The sequence below is a fragment of the Lemur catta genome, chromosome 2 (assembly GCF_020740605.2).
Source record: "Lemur catta isolate mLemCat1 chromosome 2, mLemCat1.pri, whole genome shotgun sequence".
In the NCBI taxonomy this organism is placed as follows: domain Eukaryota; kingdom Metazoa; phylum Chordata; class Mammalia; order Primates; family Lemuridae; genus Lemur; species Lemur catta.
The window spans coordinates 110,253,058-110,272,044 of NC_059129.1; positions in this window are offsets into that span (position 1 = coordinate 110,253,058).

Genomic DNA, 18,987 nt, shown 5'->3' on the forward strand with positions numbered 1-18,987 from the left:
AATGATAAAACCAACAAAAACTCTCCTACAATGACCCGCCATCTCAGTCTTTAACAAACAAGCTTAAAGGAATTTTGAAGTAAAAATTTCAAATAATATAATGATATCAGAACTCTGGAGGAATGTTACCAAAATATAAAAAAATGAAATCTATTCAAGGAAATTGAATGAGAAATAGTAACTCAAAAAAGAGAAGTTTCAATGGAGATGTATTAATCATAGATCTATTTGAATGATTCTGAATATCTGAATAGTATTTGAGAATTTTTGTCAAATATTTAAATGAATAATTAGCATAATAAAGTTATACTTTTGAAAATTGCATTGAAGCTATTAGTTTTATAGTAATGTTTGGCACTTCAAGTTTTAGCTTTTGATTTAGGAAATTGGTTTTTAATAATTGCTCTTTTTGAGAGCCTTATTGATCTCCTGACGACTAAATCAGTCCTCATCATATGAGACTATGAGCAGCATTTTTTACAGTTGATTGATCACTCCCTCCTTGAAACACAGGACACCTCACTTTCCTGATCATCCTTTTACCTCAAAGCTACACCTTTTCGATGTTCTCATTTTGTTATCATTTATCAAAACATAGCATAGTACCCAATATATGTATACAATTATGATCTGTCAATTAAAGTGATACTAATAACAATAATTTAAAAGTTACATCCCTTCCTTCCCCTTTGCTGCTTCTTTCTCATCTCCACAACTCTGACCACAGAGGTACTCAGGGCTCAAGCATCGGTATTGCTTATCTCGTCTATTTACACTGACTCTCTTGGTGATCTCTCCCAGTTTCTTTGCTTTAAAAATGATCTCCTTGCTGAAGACACCCACATTTTTTTCTTTGAGCGTGAATTTCTTTCCTGACTCTAGTCTTATGTATCCAACTCCTTAGTCAACATCTCAACTTGGATGTCTATAAAAGGTTCCTAAGTCTAACATGTCCAAAATGGAGCCCAAACTTCCACCCCGATCTTGTCCCTCCAGCAGGCTTGTCCTGCACAATTGAGAGAATGGCAACTCCATCCTTCTAGCGCTGTCAGTCAGGTGCCTCAGAGTCATCCTTGACCTCTTTCTGTTCCTTACATCCACATCACCACTGTCAGCAAATCCTGTCAGTTCACTTTTGCCATCTAAGTACTCGTGCCATCTTCCCCCCACTATCATCCTAGTCCAAGCTGCCAATATTTCTCACATGAGTTATTGCAATAGCCTCCTGACTAGTCTCTCTGCTGGATAATGGCAACTAGAGTGATTGTTTAAAGAGATGTGAGACCCTGACACTCTCATGCTCAAGCAAAAGCCAAAGGTATCACACACAATCTGGATTTTCCCTAGTCTCCTTTTCACTGCCTTCATCACCTACGACTCTTCCCCAGTTCTCTGTCTAGATTCAATCTCTCTTTGCATTGTTGTAGTACTTCCATGCCCACTTATTTAATATTTCATGGACTCAGATGGCCACCTCAGTCAAGCTTACCAGATATCTGCTCATCAATTCTGACCACCTTCCCATTCTGGAAGGGGGTTCTTTTGATAGAAATCAACGTGTCTTACTTTAATTAATGCCTCAAATTTCTATAGTGATTTCTACAGGGCCATGCACCATATTGGTATTCTTTTAATAGGCTACTTTGTTTCTTATGTTCTTGTTTGCAGTATTGCCAATTGAAATTTGTGGTGCATTGGATTATAACATTTTGTATGTAATCTTTTATTCCCCCATTTTTCTGGAAGATTTTAGTACTTTGTCTTATTTTGTTTTTAGGTGTGGGTTTTGTTTTTCTATTATTTTTGTTATTTTGTCCTGAAAATACAGGCCCTCTTAGTTGTTAATCATATGTTTCTTCATTTCTGGAAAATTTTCTCCTGTTGTTTTTTTGACATTTCCTCTCCTATCTTCTCCATGTTCTCTCTTTCTGTAAATCATATTAGATGGATGTTATAATTTTTATTTTAGAGCATCACAATGTAGTGACTAACAGGTTAAATACCACTTGCAGACATAATTTTCCTAGGCTGCATAATGTTTTGAAAATAGCAATTTAAATATTTTTAAATTAGTAGATTTCACCTAAAAATACAGCTGCCTGGCATTTTTGGCAACTTAGAAGATCTGGCAAACTGAACTTGAATTTCTGAATGAAAACAATGGTCAAGAAGTTAAGTAGTAGCCTCTGCTCTTAGATGAGATGTACAGGTTCCAGATTGCCACTGTCCTTTCCGTGTCCCTTTTTCTTCCTAATCCTAAACCCAAGGGTTAGTTGCTATGTGTCACCATGCTTGTGCCATATTTTTTAAGTGGGGGGAAAATATTCTCTAATTGTATATCTTTCCAAGTGTTAATAGTCACAAGGAAGAGAGAAAGTATGATTTGTTTCAAAGAAAATGAAAGATTATATCTTAATGAAAGTATTTTTCTATGTGTTTACAGTATTAAGAATGTTGAACAAATATATTGGAAAATGCCATTATGTATATTCATATATATTTTAAAAACTAAGGGTTATCACAGATCTATGGTAAGATTCATAATAAAAAATTCAATGAACTGAAATATGGACTGAAATTTCCACAGGCTTAATTCATGAATGAATATAAAGTAAGTAATGTTATGTTACTATGAATTAGGTTACAAAATTGCCCAGATGGCACTTTTATTGCGGATGGTAGTTTTATAAAAGAGTATCTATTGGAGACAATATAAATTATATGTCCTGAACAGAAACAAGCATTGAAAATATACGTCACACTGGAGATGTGGCTAAGAATTTACAGGCTATGTCGGAAAAAAAAATTTGTCATTTGTGGCATTGTTTTTTGTAGCTGATGGTAACAGAGCTATAAATAATGCCAACCATTTAGATGTATTTATTTATCATCAGTAAAAATTTTCATGTAAATGAATAACATTTGGAGATGGTACATGTGAGAGGCACAATATTGCTTAGGTTTCAGGGTTGAGAAAATTTTAATATAAATCAGTCAAAATTAGTATGTGTATTTATTTCTAGATGATACTTAAGTGATAGTCAACGTTAGACTTCTTCACAATCTTAAATACAGATAATAACATTTTGCAGAAGCACACTTATGGTTTTACATTCCATTATTATCCAGAAATAGTTTTTTTTAAAAAAAATTAAAAACAGAACATGTAATAATTCACTTAAATTCTTATTAAAATTTTAAAAAAGCTTTCCCATTTTAGAGTAAAATTCAAGACCTCCTCATGACTTATAAGGTTCACAGTCAATGCCTTTCTTCACACATTGACTACTTTGACCTTATCTTCTAACACTCTCCCTTTTGCTTAATTCACTTCGGACATTTTGAGGACCAGGTGTACTTCTGCCTCAAAGCCATTGTATCTGCTTTTCCCTTTGCCTGTAAAATTCTCCCACAAATAGTTGCAGGGCTGATTTCTTCATTTCATCTGACTATTTCCCAAAGTATTTCCTTAATGATGTTTTCCCTCCACCCCCTCCCAACTGCAAAAGCACACTTCACATTGCTTTTCTGTTTTCTTTTTCCTCATAGACGTACATTGATATTGCCTTTCTATTTTATTTTTTGCACCCTCCAGCATACTAAAATCTACATACATGCTTGGAAAGAAAACTCCATGAGGACAGGCTATATTGTTTTTGTATTATGATTTTATTTATTTGTTTTGTTTTCATTCCAGAGTTTTAAAAAGTGTCTGGAACATAAGAGGTCCTTAATAAATATTTGAGGGTGACTAAATGAACCAAGTGAGTTGACTATTTTTTTAGACCTTAAACATTAGTCAGCTCAAGGTTTTGTTTAGTTGACTGAATTTGCAGTAAGATAGTCTGGAAATTATTTGTCTTGGTGAAAATGTGGAGGTAAAGATAATTTTAAACTATTAAATCAACGTAGCAAAATCGTCACCTTACATCATCAGCAAATGTTGAATTATGTAGCTGACCTTTTTGGTTGACATTATCCCACCTAGTTGCTTAACTACAGAGATACATTCTAAAAACTGTGTCATTAGGCAATTTTGTAGTTTGTGAACTTCGTTGGGTGTATTTATACAAACCTAGATGGTATAGCCTACTACACACCTAGACTGTATGATAGCCTATTGCTCCTAGACTACAAAACTATACAGCATGTTACCATGTTGAATACTGTAGGCAAGTGTAAGACAGTAGTAAATATTTATGTATATAAACATATTTAAATATGGAAAAGCTACAGTAAAAATATGGAATAAAAGACCAAAAAGGGTATACCTGTATAAAGCACCTACCAAAAATGGAGTTTGCAGGACTGGAAGTTGCTCTGGGTGAATTACTGAGGGACTGGTGAGTGAAGGCCTAGGACATTACTGTGCACTCAGGCTATGCTAAATTTATAAAAAAATTTTTTGTTGTTCAATAATAAATTAACCTCAGTTTACTGTGTCTTTTTCAATTTATAAATTTTAAATTTTTAAAAATTTTTTTACTTTTTTGTGATTACACTTAGCTTAAAGCACAAACACATTGTACAGCTGCACAAAAATATTTTCTTTGTATTCTTATTCTTTAAGTTTTCCTCTTTTTTAATTTAATTTTTTTCTTTTACTTTTTACACTTTTTTTTTGTTGTTAAAAACTAAGGTACACCACACAGAGTAGCCTAGGCCTACACAGAGTCAGGATCATCAATATCACTGTCTTCCATCTTCCCACCTTATCTTATTGGAAGGTCTTCAGGGGTAATTACATTCATGAAGATATCATCTCCTGTGATAATGATGCCTTTTTCTGGAATATGTCCTGAAGGACCTGCCTGAGGCTCTTTTATAGTTAACTTTTTTTAATAAGTGGAAGGAGTACACTCTAAAATAACAATAAAATATATAATATAGTATATATATAAACCAGTAACAAATTTTTGTCATCACTACCAAGTATTAAGTACTACACACAATTGTGTGTGCTATACTTTTATATGACTGGCAGTGCAGTAGATTTGTTTACACCAGTATCACCACAAACATGTGAGTAATACATTGCCTTACAACATTATGACAACTATGACATCACTAGGTGATAGGAATGTTTCAGCTCCATTATAAACTTATGGGACCACCATCATAGGTGTGGACTATCCTTTAATGAACTATTGTTATGAGGTGCATGACTATATTTGGAAAACTCATTTGGCTCACTTATGTTGCCATTTAATTCTTTATTTATTTTAAAATATTAACAGGGATAGAAATGTTTTGGGTTATATAGATCACTTTTGTAACGCTTGAGTCCTGGCTAAAGCTGTGCCATCTACCAAATATTACTCATAGTACCCATTAGGTAGGTTTTTGCCCCTCCCACCATGCCCTGGTTGATTTCCACTGTTTCACTTCTCTCTGTGAACATGAGTGCTCATCAGTTAGTTCTACTTTAACAGTCCGTACATTTGGTGTTTGTTTTTCCATTCTTGAGACATTTCTCTTAGGAGAATGGTCTCCAGTTCCATCCAGATTGTTGCAAAGGTATTAATTCACCTTTTTATGGCTGAGTAGTACTCCATGGTGTACATATACCACATTTTATTAATCCACTCATGAATTGATGGGTACTTGGGTTGATACCACATCTTTACAATTGTGAATTGTGCTGCAACAAACATTCTAGTGCAGGTGTCTTTTTGATAAAATGACTTCTTTTCCATTGGGTAAATATCCAATAGTGGAATTGCTGGATCAAATGATAGATATACTTTTAGTTCTTTGAGGACTCTCCATACTGCTTTCCATAGACGTTATGCTAAATTGCAGTCCCACCAACAGTGTATAGGCATTCCTTTCTCTCTGTATGCATGCCAGCATCTATTGTTTTTGCACTTTTTGATAAGTGCCATTCTAACTGTGGTAAGGTGATATCTTATTGTGGTTTTAATTTGCATTTCCCTGATGATTAATAACTGAGCATTTTTTTGTATGTTTCTTGGCCATTTGTCTTTCTTCTTTTGAGAAGCTTCTGCTCATGTCTTTTTCCCACTTTTTAATAGTGTTGCTTGTTTTTTTCTTGATGATTTGCTTGAGTTATTTGTAAATTCTAATTATTAGTCCTTTGTTGGATGTGTAGCTTGCAAACATTTTCTCCCATTCTGCAGGTTGTCTGTTTGCTCTGTGATTGGGTCTTTAGCTATGTAGAAGGTTTTTAGTTTAATCAAATGCCATTTATTTATTTTTGTTGTTGCCATGAATGCCATGGGTCTTTTTCTTAAATTCTTTGCCTGGGCCAATATCTATAGGAATTTTTCCTAGTTTCTTCTAGATTTTGTATGATTTATTTTCTTAGATTTATCTTTTGTACATCTTATATTAATTTTTGTGAGTAGTGGCAGGTGCCCTGCAATCCTATTAACCCAGAACTGACAAAAGGGGATCCAGATGTGAAGAAACCAGAAAAAAAAAAAAAAAAAACCCAGCAACATGAAAAAACAAAATTATTTGAAACTCCCAAGGAAATGCAACAGAGCTACAGTAGTGGACCCTACTCTGAAGGAAATTGCCAAAATGATAAAAATGGAATTCAAAATAGGGTTGTCAAATAAGATGATTGGAATTGAAGAGAAAGTTGAAAGCCAACAAAAAGAAGCCAAAAAAATATTTCAGGAAATCAATGAAAAAGACACTAGAGAGACAGACAACAAAAGAAAGGATATAATAAAACTTAAAGAAATTAAAGAGTCATTTAGGGAATTTCAAACTGCAGCAGAAAGCTTTAGCAACAAGACAAACCAAGGAGAAGCAGGAATCTCAGAGCTTGAGGACAAGGCTCTCAACATAATCTAGTCATTCAAAGAGAAAGAGAAGAGTATAAAAAAGTCCAAGCAATCACTGAGAGAGTTATGGGACTATGTGAAATGAACTAACATTTGAATTGTAGATATACCTGAGGGAGAAGAAGAAACAACTACAAGCATGGAAAACCTATTTGAGGAAATTAGTGGAGAAAACTTCCCTGGTATTGCCAGATATTCAGACACACAGATACAAGATGGACATCGAACACCAGGAAGAATCATAGCAAATAGGTTATCTCCAAGACACACAGTAATCAACTTGGCCAAAGTCAAAATGATGGAGGAAATTCTGAAAGCACCAAGATGAAAGCACCAAATAACCTAGAAAAGATAACCTATAGTTTTGATTTGCATTTCCCTGATAATTAGAGATGTTGAGCATTTTTTCCTATGTTAGTTGGCCATTAGTCTGTCTTCTTTTGAAAAGTTTCTTTTCATGTCCTTTGCCCACTTTCTAATGGGGTTATTTGATTTTTTTCTTGTTGATTTTCTGAGTTCTTTATAGATTCTAGTTATTAGCCCTTTATTGGATGTGTACCATGCAAATATTTTTTCCCATTCTGTCGGTTATCTATTTGCTCTCATGATAGTTTCCTTGGCTGCGCAGAAGCTTTTTAATTTGATCAGGTCCCATTTATTTATTTTTGTTGTTGCTGTGATTGCATTTGGGGTCTTCATCATAAATTTTTTTCCGTAGGCCAATGGCTATAAGAATTTTTCCAACACTTTATTCTAGAATTCTTACAGTTTCATGCCTTAGGTTTAAGTTTGTTATCCACCGTGAGTTGATTTCTCTGAGAGGTGAAAGGTTTGGATCCTGTTTCAGTCTTCTACATGTGGCTATCCAATTTTCCCAGCACCATTTATTGAATAAAGATTCTTTCCCCCACTGTATGTTTTTGTCTGCTTTGCCAAAGGTTAGATGGCTATATGAGGATGATTTTATATCTGGGTTCTCAGTTCTTTTCCATTGATCAATGTCTCTGTTTTTGTGCCAGTACTATGCTGTTTTAGTTACTATAGCATTTGTAAAGACTGAATTTGAAAGTTCATTTCCAATTTAAGCCATTATGTAATGGAACTACCATTGTTGAGTTTGCCTTTCTTCATTAAAACTGGTAGTGGCAACAAAGATTTAAAATGGAATAGAAATTATTGAATGACAGTGCAATATGGTAAAGTAAACACATATGACAACATCAAAATATCAAAATTACAGAAATATCTCAGAATTAGTTATTGTAATATATTGCAAAGTTTCTATTCATGTGTTCAAATTTTATTTTTTTATTTTTTATTTTTTTAAGACAAGGTCTCACTCTATTGCCTGGGCTAGAGTACAGAGGCTTCATTCTAGCTCACTGCAACCTCAAACTCCTGGGCTCAAATAATCCTCCTGCCTCAGCCTCCTGAGTAGCTGGGACTATAGGCACATGCCACCATGCCAAGATAATTTTTCTATTTTTAGTAGAGATGAGGTCTTGCTATGTTGCCCAGGCTGGTCTCAAAATCCTGGCCTCAAGTGATCCTCCCACCTCAGCCTCCCAAAGTGCTGGGATTATAGGCATGAGCCACCATGCCTGACTGTGTTCATGTTTTTGAAAATGAATGATATAAAATATTGCTCCTAGGTAAGGATACAAACCCATATTCTCTATTACATATGTATTTTCAAAAAAGGAACTCATTATTAACATTTTTGGTGAGAGGAAAAGTTTCTAGCACTTCTGTTACCTATAGAAGGAGTAATACAGTCCAAAGAATATAATATTCAAATATTTTTAATTTTTATGTTTTCAATTATAAATTCAATTACTAACTAAATTCCTATATTCTTCTATTTTGAAACATACTTACTTATGAGATAACCCAGTTTTTTAAATTTATTTTATTACTGCCTTACTGCTATAGGCATCAGGGCTTGGTTTTCCTATGATAAGGTATTAGAAATACACTTAGAACTGGATCTTCCTAAATTAGATAATGTGGAGGGCTTTGCCCTGCGGACTCAATGGCTTTTAGGCTTTCTAGTTCTTTCCAAAAACATTCTGTTACTTCATTGGAGAAAAACTCTCCAGGTTTTCTTTTTTTTTGTTTTTTTGTTTTGTTTTGTTTTAAATTTTCCCTGTATGGTTAAAAGAGCTGACATTTTGTGCATATGAATGCTTTTTATTTTTGGCAAGTAATTTTTTTTTTCAGTTTCCTTTGTTTTGTAGTTTCATGACACCATTCTGTGACTTCTTTTTTCTTTTTCTTTCCTTTCTGATTTCTTTAAAGTTATATAATCCTGTTTCAATTCTAGTTATTTGATTTTTATCTAATTTTTCCATGCTCTTTACTATTAATTTTTTTAATCAATTGATTTGGGGATATTTTGTAAGACATGATTAAACTTGATATATTTGTTTAAATTAATTTTCTAAGTAATATCTAATAAATAATGTGTCACTTAACATAAATTTGTTATTCCTTTATAAATTATATATTAAACTTACTCATATACCATTACATTTGTTTCTCATTATCTTTGATTTTATCATTTTTCTAAATGTTTATTCCTACATAAAATTTCATTACATATTATAAATATATTGAATGTTTGGCAGGGGTGTCCTTATTGCTTTACTCTTAATGTAATTTCATAGCCATTTTCATGTGTTCATTCTTCCTTATGGAATTTTAAATCACTTAATCAATTTCAGAATATATTCTTTGAGATATTGTTTGTAATTTTATTAAATCCACATATTAACTTAGAGAAAAGCAATAATATAACAAATATTATTATATTTTTATTTCATTTTAGAAACATACACTTTTTTAAATTTACATTTTCTTTTATATCACAGTTAAAATTTACAGCATTTTTCAAGTGACTCTTACAGATTTGTAATTGTCAGTCTTTTATTAAATATATGCAAATTATATACACATATACATTTCCTTTGAAATTTAAAATTTTACTAAGATATGACTATTTTATTTTTCATTTATCTTGTATATTTTGAACTATTTTGATCTGCATGTTTATTTCTATTCATTTTTTTAAATTGTGATAAGTTTTTTTCCCATAAATTTACTTATCAGTTTAGCTTAATTCATTGGGATTTTATGTACTACTAAAATTTCTATATTTGAAAATGAAAACAACTTCTCTCTTTCCTCTGTACCTATTATATTTTCTTATTATTGCCATATCTTTGTTCTTCTATTCTTCTTCCTCTGAAATCCAGAAAAACTTTTGAAGTTGCTTATTGTATGACATATTAAAATGTTAATTTTCTGGGTCCTTTTTGATCTTTAAATTATTTTTACAGTAGGTTTTAATTAATCTCTTATATTTTTGTTATCTTAAAATTATTTTCTTGCTCTTTTATCTCAGCTTTAATATTATCTAATTGCCTTCATATGAGCTACTTCTCATTATGATATTTTAATATTGGCTCATAAATGCATTCATTTCTGATTTTTTTGAGGACTTGAAGCAGACATTTAAAAAATACTCATTTCCTGTGCTAAATTATTTTCAAGAGATTGACTCTCTTCTGAAATAATAATGCTACTCCTTTCTTTTTCACTAGACTCTTAATAGTTTCTACCCTAGTTTAATTATTCACATATGAAAAAGGATAAATCTTATCTCAATCAGTTGATAAAAATAGGTTGCTGTGATTTGTTTTTTTAGAGCCTTCTTCATGTACCTGGTTGATAATAGACTTTTAGATTTCAAACTGAATAGATGCATATAGAGTGTAGGCCAATTCCTGGTAACTGCAGGTTTTCATATCACATTGTTCTGCTGAAGTGAATTTTTCCCCCTATCTTGCTTACCTTTTTTTTTTTTTTTTTGGTAAGTTTCAGAGTGTTTTTAGTTCTCTCCAGGTTTGGAACTAGGTTAAAGCAAGTGAGACACTTTGGTTTTGGGTGCAAAGGTTTAGGGGTGCCTAAAAAGTCAGGAATCAAGATAAATGTTTCTAGGTAAATACAAATATGTAAGAAATAATTACATGTAAACACATTGAATTATATTTAAATAATTTAATATGTTTTTAATAAGTTTTACAAGAGCAAATTGGTAAGCAATGGCCATGGGGGACCACTGTTTTTATAAATAAAGTTTTATTGAACCAAGTGGTAGGATTAGGATTAGGCAATTGAGTCGGGGTCATCAAAATGTAGGGTCATGTCCTGGCTTTATTTAATATTTTGATACTCTTCATCACGGATTCTTTGGATCGTGGATTTTAAAAATATTGCTCTAAAATATTTGTATCTTGTTTTTTACCTTTTTGGTGTCTCCTTACATTTTGTGTTCAGGGTGAGTACCTAATTCACCTTGCCCTAGTCCATGTCTGCTCTTGAGAATTTTATTCATAATACATATATCTGGGTTGTACCTTGAGCCTACTCATTTTAAAGAAAAGTCTCCAGCAGTTTCTATCATTCCTCCAATTCCTCTCTCTAACCCCACCCCCACTCAACCCCACCCTTGTCCCCATTGAGAACTGCTGCATAAGATCATTTGCACCCTTGAAGATCCAAAAATTTGTAGTTCTACTGGAAATCCTCAGGCATTTTTAGCAATTTCTTTTCATAAGGTACACATTCTTTCTGTGAGCATTCTCATATGCTACCCTAATTTCTCTCGGTATCTGACTGATGTACCAGAAACTATCTAAATGAATGATGTAAAAGTGAAAAGGATAGGGTGGCTATGCAAATTTGTCTGCTCAAATTACTATAATGAAATAACAAACTGGGTGGCTCAAGACATTTATTTCTCACAGTTCTGGAGGCTGACAAGGCCAAGATCAAATTGCCAGCTGATTCAGTCCCTGGTGTGGGCCCTCTTCCTGGCTTGCAGATAGCTGCCTTCTCACTGTGTCCTCACATGGCTAAGGGAAAACTCTGTTTTCTCTTCCTCTTCTTATAAGGGCACTAATCCCACTGTGATGACCCCACTGTCATCATCTAAAACTGCCTACCTCCTAAGAGCCCCATCTCCAAATGCCATCATATTGCAGGTTAGAGCTTCAATATATGAATTTTGGGCGAACACAATTCAGTCCAAAGCAGTATGTGATTCTGATGGCTCCACACTGTGATTCTTCAGAACTGGGAAGCAGAGAGTAGTGTGGTGATGATTATGGAAGAAACACTTTCTTTTTAATGTGGACCCTGCACATTTAAGATAGATGTGGACAGTCCTTATGACAGTTTGTTGTTGCCTCCTGATTATTTCATTCCATTGTATTAGTGAAAAACTGCAATCTGGTTGTGTTATTTAATCTGCCTTTACCAGTGCTAGAGTTAGTTGAGTTTACTTCTTTGGCAAGAAGTCTAATGGTATTCTTACTCAAAGGTACTCTTTTAGTGTTTGACTTTTTTTTTTTTTCCAATCTAAGAGAAAAAGTATCAGAGACTGTAACCTTGTTGTCACATTGACCCGAAATGATAATTACTTCCCAGAATTAGTCATTAGCACACCCCCTTTATTCTTTAATGGCACATATGGAATAAATTTCTTCATATGTTTTGACTGTGTATTTCAAATTTAAGTCTTGATTACTTAATGCATTTTTGGTCAATTTCTTGACAGTGAAGCATTAGAGAATCTTAAGAGTATCACTCAATTTTAACAGTAGTTTACCAGTATAGTCTTCCTTCTATATATTACTTTTATTGCTATTGATACTGAGGATCTGTATCATATCATAAATTTTTCATTTGTAAAATTGAAAAAGAGTTATCATGAAAACTAAATATCTGATCTTTAGTCTCAGTATACCATTTTTCCAGCTGTGTGACAACCCATTTAGCACCCACTGAGCCACTTTCACCCTTGGCCTTTGTTAACTACAGAGTGAAGATACTATCATTGCTCTAGATACCGAATAAAGCTTGATAGTTTTGTAGTGAAGCAAGAGGATTTCCAGTTCAAAATAATTTTTGGCATACAGCTGTAATATACTGCCCTTTCCCACTTTTCAATAAATCATTCTTGAAGAGGCATTAAAAGATGAAATTTTGAAATAGCGTAAAAGTTAAAGGTAATATAATTGCTAAGGAGATGCAAAACAATAATTATGGGGCACATTTTGGGGTTGAAAAAATAATTTAAATAATTCCCAGGCTTCAGTTCAATCTTACTTCCTACCTCAGAAAAATTAGAATAAATCTTTGAATCCCTTACAGCTGTGGTCCCCGAGCCCTGGTCCATGGACTGGTACCAATCCATGGCCAGTTAGGAACCAGGTTGCAACACAGGAGGTGAGCTGTGGGTGAACAAGCAAAGCTTCATCTGTACTTACAGCCACTCCCCTTCACTCACATCACTGCATAAGCTCTGCCTCTTCTCAGATCAGTGGCAGCATTAGATTCTCATAGAAGCACGAAGACTACTGTAAACTGCACACACAAGGGATCTAGGTTGCACGCTTCTTATGAGAATCTAATGCCTGATGATCTGAGATGGAGCTGAGGAGGTGATGCTAGTGCTGGGGAGCAGCTGCAAATACAGATTATCATCAGCAGAGAGGTTTGACTGCACAATAAAGGTAATACGCTTGAATCATCCTGAAACCATCCTTTCTCCCGGTCCACGGAAAAATTTTCTTGTATGAAAATGGTCCCTGGTACCAAAAATTTGGGGGCTGCTGCCCTACAGAATAAGTCCCCAATTCAAAGATGCAAGTACTCTACAAAAATGACAAAAAAGTATCATTATCTCCCCTTTGTATGTTGATCTCTGTGGTGTAATGCTATTTCTACCTACTATCCCACATCATATTTTTCTTTTAAAGACTTTTATTATTTTTAGAGCATTGTTAAGTTTGTAGAAAAATTGAAAAGAAGATACAGAGATTGCACATATGTCCCCGCCCCCACACATGGACAGCCTCCACTATTGTCAACATCCCTTGCAGAGTTACACATTTGGTATAACTGAGGAACATACACTGACACACCATGATCACATAAAATCCATAGTTTATGTTAGGGTTCACTCTTGGTGTTATACAATTTATGGATTTTGACAACTGTATAGTGACATGTATTCACCATTATAGTTTACAGAGTAGTTTCACTGACATGAAAAATAATCTCAGTGCTCCATCTATTTATCCCTTCATCAGCCCTAATCTCTGGCACCACTGATCTTTTTACTGTCTTCAGTTTTTACTTTTCCAGAATGTTATATAGTTAGAATCATACAATATGTATCCTTTTTATCTTAGCTTCTTTTGCTTAGTAATATGCATTTAAGTGTCCTTACAGCTTGACAGCTCATTTCTTTTTAGTTCTGAATAATACTCCATTGTCTGGGTGTGCCACAGTTTATTTATTCATTCACTTAACTGAAGGACATCTTGGTTGCTTCAAAGTTTGGGCAATTACAAATAAAGCTGCTGTAAACATCCATGTGCAGGTTTTTTTGCAGACATAAGGTAGACACCAAGGAGTGTGGGTGCTGAATTATATGGTAAGAGTATGTTTAGTTTTGTAAAAGACTGATAAACTATTTTCCAAGTCACTATACTATTTTGCGTTTCCACCAGCAATGAATGAAGTTTCCTGTTGCTCTACATTCTTGCCAGAATTTGGTGTTCTGGGTTTTGGTCATTCTAATAGGTGTACAGTGGTCTGTTTCCTATTTTAATACCTAAACAGAAACTGCAATTCTTAGTAAACCATGGGCTGGAGGAAATAACAGATTTATTAGGATGCAGGAAATCAATGGAGCCATAATTTCACAAGTGAAGTGTTGTGATAGGAAAGCAAAAATTTTCACAATAATACTTATTTTGAATTATAGCATAAACATTCTTATCTAACATAACCAGATGCACTGATTGGTTGGTTATTTTTGTTTGTTTAAGACAGTAAAGATATGGTTGTTATAAACAACAGGTGATATATTTCATTATTGTTAATTTTAACTTAAAACATACATATACCTTTAGTAAAATCAGTAATTTTCTCTTCTTTAAAAGGCAAATGGATTTTGCCCTTTTCATAGCTCTTTCACTTATTTATCATAATATTAGTCACTGCTGATTCGATCCTGTTTCAATATAACAGTGAAATAGGTGGAGGATATTTTTGACTTTTACAGATTCAATTTTTTGAATTCTGGACTTGATTGTGTTTTCATCATGATAATGAATGTACCAAGTTTTTTTCTTGGAAAATTGATTTTATGCTAATGGTATATCATAAACAATGTCTTTGTTGAAGAAGAGTTTTCATGACTCTAGGGTATAGATTTTGGTCTTAAATTTTTCTTTCTTAAAACACAAGTCAGACTTTTGTCTAACTCATTTCTTTAACTATTCTAAAATTTCTTCAGTTAGGCTGCATCTGGGATTAAATATTGTGTTCTATATTGCTTTATTTACAATCCTCAAAATTAGTTTCAGACCCGTATTATCTAGAAAGCATAAAGTTTCCTCAAAAAATTAAAATAGAATTACCATATGGGTCAGCAATGTCACTTCTGGGTATTTACCCAAAAGATTTGAAATCAGTATGTTAAAGAGAGATCTGCACTCCTATGTTCTTTGCAGCACTATTCACAGTAGTCAGGTTATGTAATCAACTTGAGTGTCTATCAACAGATAAATGAATAAGAAAATGTAGTATATATACCCCATGGAATACTATTCAGCCTTAAAAAAGGAAGAAGTTCTGTCATCTGACAACACAGATGGAGTTGGGGAACATTATCCTAAATGAAATAAGCCACACGCAATAAAACAAATACCACATGTCCTCACTTACATGTGGAATCTAAAACAATTGAACTCATAGAAGCAAAGAGTAGAACGATATGAATATTACCAGAGACTGGGAGTTGGGCTGAATAGAGAGATGAGACAGTCTAAGGGTTCAAAGCCTCAGTTAGCTAGGAGGAATAAATTTGATTTTTTTTTAGAACAGTTGCACAGCATGATGAATATAGTTAATAATTGAGTACTATACATTTCAGTATCTCGAAGAGTAATTTCAAGTGTTCTCATTACAAAAAATGTTAAATATTTGAGGTGATGAATATATTAATTAGCTTGATTTAATAATTCCACATAGTATTAAAAAATTGTAACATCACTTGATATCCCATAAATGTATAAAATTATCATTTGTATTTTAAAGAAGCAAAAAACCCCAAAACAGTTATCACTTTCTGCCTATATAAGTATGCCTCATGTTTCTGAGGCTTTGTGGCAATAACTCTTACATCATTTTTGGATGTTTGAATAAATGCAAAATTTTGGGATAATTGGTCATATGTGTTATTAGATTTACAAATATTCTTTGACCCAGTAAATCTAATTCTAGGAATTTTCTTTAAGCAAACATTTTAATGAGTATAATGTTATATGTGTAAGAATATTTATTACGGCATTGCTAAATATAGCAATATATAGAGTTCTAGTTAAACACATTATGAGATTATCTTAAAGTGGAATAGTACCCAACTATTTAAAATATTAATTTGAATATATACATAGATAGTTATAGGAAAATGATCATAATGTAACAATTATAAAAAAATTTGAAAATATATAGTTGTTTAGAGATATATTAATATAATTATTTTATATATCTAAATACATGGAAAAAATGTATAAAGCAAAATAAAAATAATAGCATGTTCAGTAAGATTTTACTTTTAATATTTACTTTTACATTTTTTCATATTGCTTTTATATTTTTGTACTGAAACATGCAGTTTTATGAACATGTGTTATCTGTACAACCAAAAAATTGAAAGGATTTTCTAAATGTTAAATCACAAGACAAATGTGAAGGGACCATAATATTCACATGGGAAGGGTTTTTCCCAAATTTAGGATATAACTCTAGAATGGAGTAGCAATAAGCTGTGACATTTTCAAAAGCTCAGAAATATGAGCTGGCCCCCAATAAAGAACACCATCTGGCTATGGCTTTGTTAGAGGTTTTCTTTTAGATTACATTTTCTGTCATTTTTGCATAAAAATGCTTCTCTCAGTGCATTTCAAGCACGTGCTTGGAAGGTTCTATGTAGGGTTGTATTCAGCCCATTTAGCCACATTGTGCAGGCATTTAGTGGTAAGCTTTAGGCATTTAGGCAGGTGTGTTTTCCACTTAAATACTAACAGGATGCAGTGATATGGATACAAAGACAGGGCAGGCAGCATGATTGTCATGTCCTAAGGCCTAGAACACATTCCTGGAAATAAAATGCCGTTGGACCTTAGGAAATATCTTTTTTTATTCTCTTTCTTGGGCTAGCTGATTGCTCATATGAATGTGTAATCAGATATTTCAATTCCTATTCTTCAGGTCTGGGTTGGCTTTTGTAAGATGGATTTAAGTCATAATATTTTTGCCATATGGGTCTGAATTCATTGCAGAGCTAACAATACATAAATGTGTTTCTTTCCCTTTCGGCATTTGACATTTCACACTGCTCATTAAGAGAACAGATATAATGCAGAAGTCGTTTATAATAGATAGGAGAAAACAATTCCTGCCAAAATTCTAGCAAGGCTGCCACCCATTTTGAATCAGGAAAGCGCTCATTTTACAGCACATGAGTACGTGATGAATATAGGCAAAACTTTTCCACAACACAATGCTTTATGTGGAAGCTATTACTTTGAAATTCAGCTGCTATGAGACATTCCTTCACTTTTGGGATTGAACAAATATGACATGCTTTCACAGAATTCATTCTGGGAATGTTTATGTTCTTTCTATGTGACCATTATGTGGCTTCTAATGCTTTTGCGTAAGGTAATCAGGAACCTTTCTCCGCTTCCCTACCTTACATAGTTAAGTCAATAGTGCACCAATCCATTGCTCAAAAGTTGCAGAAATAACTTCCTACATTAGTATCCAGATTAAACTTTTATATAAGCTTTCATAATTACAACAGCTAAGGCTAAATATTTGCTGACTGGCACTGCGGTAATTAATTAGAGTCAACTGGGTCAGCAGGATACTTGGTTCCAGTTATCTGTCATTATCATACTTATGCTTGGAATGCGACAAAAAATAATTTGAAGGAGAAAAGTAAGGGGTGGTTTAAGGGGAATCTTAAAGGCAGACATTTTAAAAACTACATTTTGAAAAGGATTTTTAAGGCAGCACACTTTGCTTAGATTCATCATTATCCAGGAGTTTCTGTGGACAGCCTTCAAATGGAGCAGGCATTTCTGTGGTGTGATGTTGTACCTTGTGTTAGATATTGTGGCCTTTGTAAATCCATTGCTGACAGCCAATAGCAGGAAAATGTCTATGTCACATCATATAAGGGGAAATTTATTAGTGATAACATTGTGATATATTTTTAAGGATGTATTTGAAAGAGGAAAGCAAATAATCTTAGTTTTACCTGTGCTTTATTGAGTAGAGCAGAGGGTGAAATCATTGGCATGACAGTTTACTGGACTTACAGGAAAAAAGAAAAAATATTGCAGGAGTGGTACAGACTGTATATTTGTCATCATTTTTTCTTTCCACTTCCTGTCAACAACTATTTAGTAGCAAAGATAATGGAAATAGAGTGGATCTTCAAAGGTGACTAACTGTGCAAATAAGAGTTTATGTCCAATGAGAGTCATAGAACTTGGCAAGCCTGCTAGAGTATTGAGGCTACAACTAGGCATGGTGGAATGAAACAGGCAGGAAAAGTGACACTGGCTACAATGTAAATTTTTCTCTATTCATACCTACACATAAGGTGTGACTGATTCCAAGGCAAATTTACAAGTAGTATTTTATTTTGATTTTCCAGAATTGATATTTTTTGATATGTCCCTTTTTTTTTCCTTTTTTTAGAGATGGAGTCTCACTCTGTTGCTCGGGCTAGAGTGCCGTGGTGTCAGCCTAGCTCACAGCAACCTCAAACTCCTGGGCTCCAACAATCCTACTGCCTCAGCCTCCCAGGTAGCTGGGACTACAGGCATGTGCCACCATGCCTGGCTAATTTTTTTTTTTATGTATATATTTTTAGTTGTCCAGCTAATTTCTTTCTATTTTTTTTTAGTAGAAACAGGGTTTCGCTCTTGCTCAGGCTGGTCTAGAACTCCTGAGCTCAAATGATCCATCTGCCTCTGCCTCCCAGAGTGCTAGGATTACAGGCGTGAGCCACCATGCCTGA